We start from the raw sequence: 10,757 nt of genomic DNA on the forward strand, positions 1-10,757 counted from the left end.
CACTTCCCAGGCCCAAATATTTCCTTTATGATTCGGTAAACATAAGTAATTTTTCTAAGTAATCATTTTTTGAAATAAGCTTTAAAATTAAAGGTATAATACTATAACAAATTTGGTGAATTCACAACCGTTAATTTAATATTTTCGCTTATCAAACGGATGAAAAACAATTTTTGCATGCATGTAGCAGATCGTTAAGTTCTAAATCCAGGGATGCTGGGATGGGAGGTCATAGAGATCGCTGTGACCATACGTCAATCGGCATATTTACGCAAAAATCATTTTCTCTTATTTAATTTATAATATGCAAGTGAAACTATGAACAACGTGTCTTACTCTGTTTAAATTTCAAATTTATTTGGGGTAATTTAATGGTTAAACTACTGGAATTGGGGAGTAATAAATAGCAGAGGGAGTAACCTTTACTGTAATTAAAAAAATATATATCAGGTCATAAAAATTGGGATATTAAAAAAAAACTTAGGAGAAAAGATTAAGAAGCTCGCTAGAAGGGTAGTGCGTCAGAATTTTCAGGAGTATTAGCAGACGCAGCGAGCCGGAAACGGATATTTTGTACTAAACGCTTTGATAGAAATTAGGTGTCCATTAAATGGATGAGATTCTCTTTCAAAACCCTTTCGATGCTAGGAGGGGGGGAAAAGTAAAAAATAATTCAAACTGAGAATTATCAATAATTATTTCAAAATAATCTTTTTCATTTCTTCTGTTTCGATACAGGCTTTATTTTATTTATTGTATTACTATATTAAATCTAAAAATTAGGTCGTGTTTACTATGTTCACGTGGTCATAAATCACGTTTACTATGTCGTATCTACTTCATTATTGTTCACTTTTAAAATTCAATAAGTAAATAAATATATTCTATTCATAATAAATTTTTTATTCTTTTTTTTAATATTTTTTTACTACTGAAACTATATTTTCATTCTAAACCGAGATTCTCTGAATATCCATTTTATTTCTATCCGGTATTTGACGAGATTGGCCAGTTATTAAATTATTTGTCGTTTAATTCTTGGGATAGTGAAAAATAATGTTCCATTATTTATTTTATTTATTGAATAGAATTAAAGTAAAGCATTCCCGCAACAGCCCTTTGTGAGTCAGGTAGGAAATTCACGAAGGTTAAGTCTCCACAATATGGTCAGCATTGCTCACAGGCAGCCTTTACCTCCTCAATCCCTCAAAGGGATCAAGATAATCATTTTCTTAACATTTTCTATAATTTTTGTAAAGATACAAAAATCAACGGTTGGGGCTGAGAAGTCGAAGCCCCCCATTCCGATCGCCAAGAATTCTAAATTAAAATTAACAGAATTGTTCCAGACGGACAGTTAGGAACGTGGGAAAGATGCCAATGGAAGGATAACATAGCCAAGGACAAAGCCAACTAATCAATATTAAATTGGAAAATTAATATGGCTGTGACTAATCGCTAAAAGTCTGTGAGAATTGGTATAACCATGTAAGTGAAACGTATTTGTAGTTAGAAATAAAGAGTAAAGAATTATAAATAGATTTTGTCTTTGATTTAGTCCTGACAGTAAATTAATAAGTTTGTATTGTAATAAAAAGTTAGTATTAAAATTCGATTAAAAATAATTAAAAGGTATAAGTTTAAGAAATTAAAGAAATTTTTAAAGTTAAGAAATATGTAGTGCCTATTATGGCATCACAAGAATAATTAAGTATAAAGTAATTAAATCAGTAATGCTGTGAAACCTCCAGGAAAGACCCCCCTCTGAGTAGCTACCTCCTCTATTCAGGACCCGACTTAGCCTAATTGGGGCCTGGGGCAAAAACTTCTTTGGGGGGGCCCCTCTGCTTCACTACTTCAATAATAAAAAATTGAACTTCATTTAGGTATATACATTTTTCACCTCATTATACATGTATAATAAGAAAAATGACTAGAACCTAAAATAGCAAATCCCTCCCCCCTCTAATGGTCAGACGAAATATCGTTCCGTCCATTTTCTTGATTTTCTGACAATTCTTTTACCATCAGTTTACTGATTGTTAACTTTGTCATTTAGTTACGAAAAATTCATATCCTTGCTGACACTAGGGTGGAATTCAGCTAAATTTGCGCAATCACGATGGCTCACTTAAGTCAATCAGAGAAGCCTGTATTCTTGTAAACATATCGCATTTTGCTATATGTAAAAATACAGGCTTTTGATTGGCCAAATTTTTCCATCGTAATTGTAAAAATTTAGCTGAATTCTGCACTAGAAAGTCATGGATTTACGAAATATAGATTTTTTGTGTTCATACGATATATTATACTGGCGGATTTTACTCTGTACCGATATTTTGCTTAAAAAAAGTACATTAATGAAGGAAGCCTAAAATAAACTTTCAATTCGATTTGGGGGCCGGGGGCAACGACCCCTTATGCCCCTGCCTTTGCCAGGCTCTGCCTCTATTTGCCACCACTTTTAGGAGGGACAGAATTTACCTTAGGAGAGACGATGACCACCGTCCAAACATCTGCACCAAATGCGGAAAAGGTCAAATGTGGAAACACGAAACAACATCTAAACAAAAAATATTAACAAAACAAATCAGTAAATTCAAAATATTTCTAAATGACTCTTAGTGATTTTTTTGTGTGACGATTTCTGAGAGAAATCGACAAAAGTCAGAGTAACAACGATGTTTTCAATGATTGATTTTTAGAGTTGAAAATTAAATTAGGAAAAAAAAAGTCACTTTAAAAAAATAAGCATCTTGTTCAAGTAAACCTCGTCTCATTTTTTAAAGCTAACTAATTAATATGTTATTAAATTAAATACAAACTTAAACTAGAAACATAAATGTTTATTTACTTAAATTAGTTCTATTATTTATTACTTTATAACCATCGTTGAATAGTCGACCTAATTTTGGGTTGACGACTACTAATGTTCAACTCCGTAGCCGTGTAATTTTGAACCCAATCCAGAAGACAGCGGAACTCCTCGATCAAGTATTGGAAGAAATTTGCTTTCGTAGTGGATTTTTTGATGGAACTAACCCGCATTTGCGTTACATGGAAAGGAAAACTACGAAAATCTCCCACGGTTAGCCTGACGGCAAGGGGACTCTAATCCATGATCCTTCTGCCACTGAGGATATTTTACATCAGCATTGTGGTTGGCGCGAATTCGTATCGACCAGCTGTCTCTGGGATTCGAACCTGGTTTACCACATTGGAAGGTGAACGCTCTATCCCAGGGGTTTCTAACTGGCGGCCCGGGGGCCGTATACCGCACGCGAAGTCTTTTTTTATGGCCTGCGAACAAAATTATATTAGTTCTCATTTTTTGGCGGTTAATCATTTGGCGGTTTGTCATTTTTTGGCGGTATAAACTCCACTTTTCTCGTTAATAAAAATCTAATTTCTTCGTTTCTGTGAAATTTAACATACCAACGGTGCAAAAAAGTTTATTTCTCTGGTTTTGCATCAAAGAAAATATTTATTCCAATACAAAAATAATCGTGTATGTTGCTCTTTTTTATTTTATTTTTTTTTATTTTATTTTTTTGTATTTTACGAATATAATTTAGCATGAGCGTATCAGAAATTTTCTCGAAGAAATTTTCTGATTTAACTACTCATTTCGGACGAAAATATTTACACGCACATTTTTAAATCTTTTATTTAAAATGTAAATATCTATTCTCTGGTAGTTGCAGCAGACAGACCTCAATTTTCTCATTGAATATTTTGTGTGCTACTATATAAATTTTATTACCAACCTTTCTAAAGTTTTATATCTTAACAATTAGATATCTGTTGCACATTAATTGTTTAATACATAGGTGCACATTAAAGTTATTGTAGCCCGAAATTTTATTATTTATTATTTTATATTTTTAAAAATATTATTAATAACAATTAAATATTTTTTTTAAAAATCTACTTCTTATTTTAATTTGTAATTCAATACTTTTGTTTTGTACAACTTGGTAAAAATCTGCCATTAATATTTAATGTTCCTTCAAACATAAAAGAGACATAAAATTAATGCCTACATAAGACATAAAATTAATGCCTACATAAAATTAAGATAAAGTTGCGGCCCGCCATTTGATTTGTGCTTTTAATTGTGGCCCCAGACCTCATGTAATTTGGAAACCCCTGCTCTATCCCCAGAGCCCCCACGACTCCTTTCATAATTAGTAAATTTGTTTTTATTCATAGTTATCAGTTCAGGTCATTTTTAGTGACACTAAATTTTATTTGTCGATCTGTTTTTCATGTCGTTAACACAAGTGGCTTTTCCGCACTAAGAAAATGTTACTGACTCAAGTATAAATTGCTTCCGAAAAATCACGTACTTTCGATATCATTTAGAAGTCAATGAAGCCCATAGGAGCGAGTCAATGAAGCCCATAGGACTCCATTAATGACCATTTTACTGTGGAATGTGGAACAAAGTGTGGTCACTCCCGAGAGGTTTCACTGTACATTAGTTAAAAATATTAACATAATGTGAAAATATCATCTACAAAAGAAATTGTTTCCATTGAAGATAATGAACTACACACTCAATAATGATTCGAACCAATTCTAAATTTCATTCGGTAAAATGGGACTTCCTCGCCTCCCAATAACGTAAGTTCCAAATCATTTAACGAATCGCTTTAACTGTGATTTAATGTAATACATTAATGCAACTTGCACAGTCCCGCAGTGGACTGTTCGTTAAGACACGGTTCCCAGCAGATCACCGAAGTCAAGCATCACTGGCTGCAGTCAGTGTGCGGGTGAGTGACCACTTGGATTAATCTGAGTAGGGTCCGACGGTGTGCGGTATGGGTCCTCGTTAAACTGTTCTACCGTAAAGCGCTCGACTTCACGTGCAGGTCATCGGGCTACCGAAGCGGGGGTGCCATCTCCTCTGCAGAGGATCAAAATTGCGATGGCATGACTTCGAGATCACCGAAGCCAAACATCACTGGCAGCGATCAATAAGCACTTTGATCATCATGCGAAGGGACTGAGGGCCTGCGGTATCGGTCCTCGTTATCTTATAGTGTTCGACGTCGAGTGTAAGTCGTTGGGCTACTAAATGGAGTCATCCCCTTTGCATGCCTTCGGATCATCCTCAGGGATGTTTCCCAGACCGTCGCCAATAGCCCATTGTGCAGCTCTAGTGCGACGTGAATGAACTACAACAGCAATTTGCACAAAATAAACTTATTGTAAGACGATTAATTAGATTGGACACCGCTTTAAATAACTTTTCTTAAAATGTGACGCAGAATTACGTTATAAATTTAAAAAAATTAATTCTTTTATTTTCCAACTCTTAATTTTGAAAACAATCAAAATCAAAAACGCAATAACTGCAGTACAGGTAAAGACCCTTAAGTCAGGGATACAAAAATATTTATGGGAAAACGAAACCTATATGACTTTTACTAATTTATGCTGATGACAACCAAAATAATATGGATATTAATGTGGGAAAACCGTATCCAACATGTGATATTTTTTTTCCTCCGTTTTTTTAAATGTCAAAATTGCAATGGTTTTATGAAAGAAAGACGTAAGGATAATTTCGATTTCTTTTACAGAATTATTATTATTATTATTCTTTGATTATTTAAGCTTTATTTTGTTGACAATAAAATGTAAAAAAATCTGAATTCACAAGGTCAGGTAAATGAGGAATGATTTTTCCTATTAACAATTAACTTTCTGTAATGATTGTTGGGGAGAACAAATGTCACCTTTTCCATTTATCGATATAAACGTTAACACATTTATCAACACTCTCTATCAACACTCATATTATCAACACTCTCTATTAAAATAAATAAATAAAAATAAAAATTCAAATGAGACACGAATTTTTATAGCCAACTAATTTAAGCAGTAATTTATTTACGTTTTAAAATTTATTGAACATATCGACGTAAAGTTAAAAGGGTTATTTAAAATTTCTCATTGTAATGCGTGCCTTTATCTTCACTTCATGTTGTATTGTTTTTTTTTTAAATTCTAAAATTCAATAATAATCAACTTTCATTCACCTCTATAATACTTGTAAAGTTTATTGTGTTTTTTTTTTCCTCTTGATGTCATTTACTTTTCAACACTTGCCATGTTTGATGTCCATAGAAACCATGGATAGAAACGGATTTGAAGGTAGCTCTTAAGCAAACGTATAATTTTTTTTCTTCATATCTATAACTGTCAATGTTTAACGTGATAAATTATTAGCATGAAATTCCGATATTAGTTTCCTTGGATACTTTCACAACAATCACTTATCAATCAATAAAAACCAATGCTATCCCCTCTTTACACATTCTCAAATATATTTACAATAAAAACATTTTTAAGTTCCGTTGATTTTTTTTTTGTGTCACTTATTTCATTAATATTCACAATCAATTAACTAAATATATATTAATTAATATTCACAATATTATTGCGAATATTAATTAATATTCGCAATTCAATTTATATTCACAATGAAAACCAATGCTATCCCCTCTTTACACATTCTCAAATATATTTACAATAAAAACATTTTTAAGTTCCGTTGATTTTTTTTTTGTGTCACTTATTTCATTAATATTCACAATCAATTAACTAAATATATATTAATTAATATTCACAATATTATTGCGAATATTAATTAATATTCACAATTCAATTTATATTCACAATGAAAACCAATGCTATCCCCTCTTTACACATTCTCAAATATATTTACAATAAAATTTTTTTTAGTTCCGTTGATTTTTTTTGTGTTCCTAAAATAGCAACGAGAAATATTTAATTAATATTCGCAATCAATTAACTAAATATATATAAATTAATATTCACAATATTATTGCGAATATTAATTAATATTAATATTCACAATTCAATTTATATTCACAATAAAAACCAATACTATCCCCCTCTTTACACATTCTCAAATATATTTACAATAAAAACATTTTTCAACTCCGATGATTTTTTTTTTTTTTTGCACTAAAATAGCATCGAGAAATATTTCATTAATATTCACATTCAATTAACTAAACATATATTAATTATATACTAATATTCCCAATATTATTGCGAATATTAATTAATATTAATATACACAATTCAATTTATATTCATAATAAAAACCAATGCTATCCCCTCTTTACACATTCTCAAATATATTTACAATAAAAACATTTTTAAGTTCCGTTGATTTTTTTTGTGTCCCTAAACTAGCAACGAGAAATATTTCATTAATATTCACAATCAATTAACTACATATATACTAATTAATATTCACAATGTTATTGTGAATATTAATTAATATTAATATTCCCAATTTAATTTATACTCACAATAAAAACCAATGCTATCCCCTCTTTACACATTCTCAAATATATTTACAATAAAAACATTTTTAAGTTCCGTTGATTTTTTTTGTGTCCCTAAAATAGTAGCGAGAAATATTTAATTAATATTCACAATCAATTAACTAAATATATATTAATTAATATTCACAATGTTATTGCGAATATTATTTAATATTAATATTCACAATTCAATTTATACTCACAATAAAAACCAATGCTATCCCCTCTTACACATTCTCAAATATATTTACAATAAAGACATTTTTAAGTTCCGTTGATTTTTTTTGTGTCCCTAAAATAGTAACGAGAAATATTTAATTAATATTCACAATCAATTAACTACATATATACTAATTAATATTCACAATGTTATTGCGAATATTAATTAATATTAATATTCCCAATTTAATTTATACTCACAATAAAAACCAATGCTATCCCCTCTTTACACATTCTCAAATATATTTACAATAAAAACATTTTTAAGTTCCGTTGATTTTTTTTGTGTCATTAAAATAGCTTCGAGAAATATTTAATTAATACTCGCAATTGATACACATTTTGCTTCATATTTGATGTTAAAGTTTTTTAAGTTTTTCGAAATAAATCAAAATGAAATGTACACCAATATGGATAATTTTGTTAGTCAAAATAATCATGTGCGAACAATCTTTAAAAACTAAATTTTTATTAATCTTTACCAACATGAACATTTTTGAAGTTTTTATTTTATTTTAATTTGAAACCGAAATGTTTGCTAATGCAGCCAGTGGAAAAATTCAAATTTACTTTATACGGGTAAATTTATGAATTCAAAAACTTTGAAAAAACTTAGAAAATAAATAAACGAGATTTTTTGATGTAAAATGCAAAGTAATGAAACTAATTGAAATTGGTAGAAATCTCCAAGTTTTATATTTTTTAAAAAATAGACGAATTAAAATTTTAGAAGCCTTATTTGAATTACAAGTGATAAATTATTGATATTTTTAGTTATTCTAAAAGCATACTGAGCTCTAAATTTCACTTTTTGTTCAGGAGGAAGAGGGGGGGATTAATTTTTAAAAAGTTGTTAAGTGATTTTATTAAGATTTTTTTTTAATTTTATGTAGCTAATAGAAATTTTACACTTTGAGATTTGATTATTTTTACAACATAATTTAAATATTACTATCTTCAGCCTTGAAATAATATATTAAGATTTCAAAATAATCTTATAGTAATAATGAAATTAAGATTTTTAAAAAAAATCAAATCCCAACTTTTGATAAAGATATATCAGATAATCACATTTTTACAGCAGGATTACCAAAAAAAAAAAAAAATTGTGACTTAATTATTTCGCTAACCCTATTTAATATTGCTTCCTTGAATATTGAAACTGTGTGTTATTCTACAACTTAACAAAAGTATTATTCAACAAAATATGGAACCATAAAATGCTGTGAAATTACTCCACAACTTATTATATTAGTACTATGCGCAAAATAAAAAAGTGAACAAACTAAATAATTTTTGATCTGATGATTGGATTTTTTCGTACTAAGGTTCTATCTTAATGATTCGAGGATTTTACTTTTTTGTTGTTTCTAATGTCACTTCCCACACTAGCAAGCTTGCTTGGTGAAACCGAGCAAATTTAAGGCAGAGGGTGCGTTTCTTGTTTCTCAGTGGTGCCATCTACAGCCAAGAATTCGTCTTCAGTCGCAAACGCGTCACACCCGTTTATAGGGCGAACCCATTCATACATCCATTCATTCATCCACAGATCGTAATTTTTTGACCTGGATCAGAGAACGATCGATCTCCAATTCAGTACCCCCAGAGGTTTTGATTTGTTATGGGAACATGGAGGACTTTGAGACTCGACAGATTTAACATGCATCAGTCACCATTTACTACACGGAGTCTTCGGCCTGCGGTGTTCGTACCCACGAACTCTCGGACATGGATCCAGCGCCCTACCGACCAGGCTATCCCGGCCTGGACTTTACTATAAATATGCAAATTAATAGTGCAGATGATATGTTAAGTTACGAAATCCAACACATAAACGTACTTCCTGTGAATAAACATACCTTCTTTTCGACGAAAGTTAGGATTCCTTAATTTCACTTCTAGTGTATTTCGCTGTAACTCGAAATCTTTTTAAGCCAATCGAAAAATGTTTGTACACCATTATGAATTTCGTTAATCCAATATCATTTTCATGTAAAAAAATATTTTTTAATAATAATCTATTAGTTTTTAATTAATTTTTTAATGACAGTCTCAAAATGTTGAAAAGTGAGGTATACAAGTTTTCGCATCCTTATAAAGAATGTAATTTTAAAAGATAAAATACGAATTTTGGGCAAAATCTGTTTTTTATACTTTTATTTATTTATTTATTCTTTCATCATACGCTTTTCAAATGCATGATTTTAATTTTTTTGATCAACTATTCTGAACTCAAACGTATGATTCTGAAACTTTCGATTTCAATATTTTTAACCAATTACTCTGAACACAAACTAAGATTCTGAAACATTTGGTTTTAATATTTTTGACCAACTACTCTGAACACAAATTAAGATTCTAAACCGTTTGATTTCAATATTTTTGACCAACTACTCTGAACAGAAATTAAGATTCTGAAACATTTGGTTTTAATATTTTTGATCAACTACTCCACAAACTAAGATTCTGAAACGTTTGATATTAATATTTTTGACCAACTACTCTGAACACAAATTAAGATTCTGAAACGTTTGATTTCAATATTTTTGATCAACTACTCTGAACACAAACTAAGATTCTGAAACATTTGGTTTTAATATTTTTGATCAATTACTCCACAAACTAAGATTCTGAAACGTTTGATATTAATATTTTTGACCATCTGCTCTGAATACAAACGTGCGATTCTGAAACGTTTGATATTAATATTTTTGACCAACTACTCTGAACACAAATTGAGATTCTGAAACGCTTGATTTTAATATTTTTGACCAACTGCTCTGAACAGAAATTAAGATTCTGAAACATTTGGTTTTAATATTTTTGATCAACTACTCCACAAACTAAGATTCTGAAACGTTTGATATTAATATTTTTGACCATCTGCTCTGAATACAAACGTACGATTCTGAAACGTTTGATATTAATATTTTTGACCAACTACTCTGAACACAAATTAAGATTCTGAAACGCTTGATTTCAATATTTTTGTCCAACTACTCTGAACAGAAATTAAGATTCTGAAACATTTGGTTTTAATATTTCTGATCAACTACTCCACAAACTAAGATTCTGAAACGTTTGATATTAATATTTTTGACCATCTGCTCTGAATACAAATTAAGATTCTGAAACGTTTGATTTAAATATTTTTGATCAACTACTCTG

Source organism: Parasteatoda tepidariorum, chromosome 2 (genome assembly GCF_982258835.1).
Source record: "Parasteatoda tepidariorum strain Cologne lab strain chromosome 2, Ptep-v5.0, whole genome shotgun sequence".
NCBI lineage: Eukaryota > Metazoa > Arthropoda > Arachnida > Araneae > Theridiidae > Parasteatoda > Parasteatoda tepidariorum.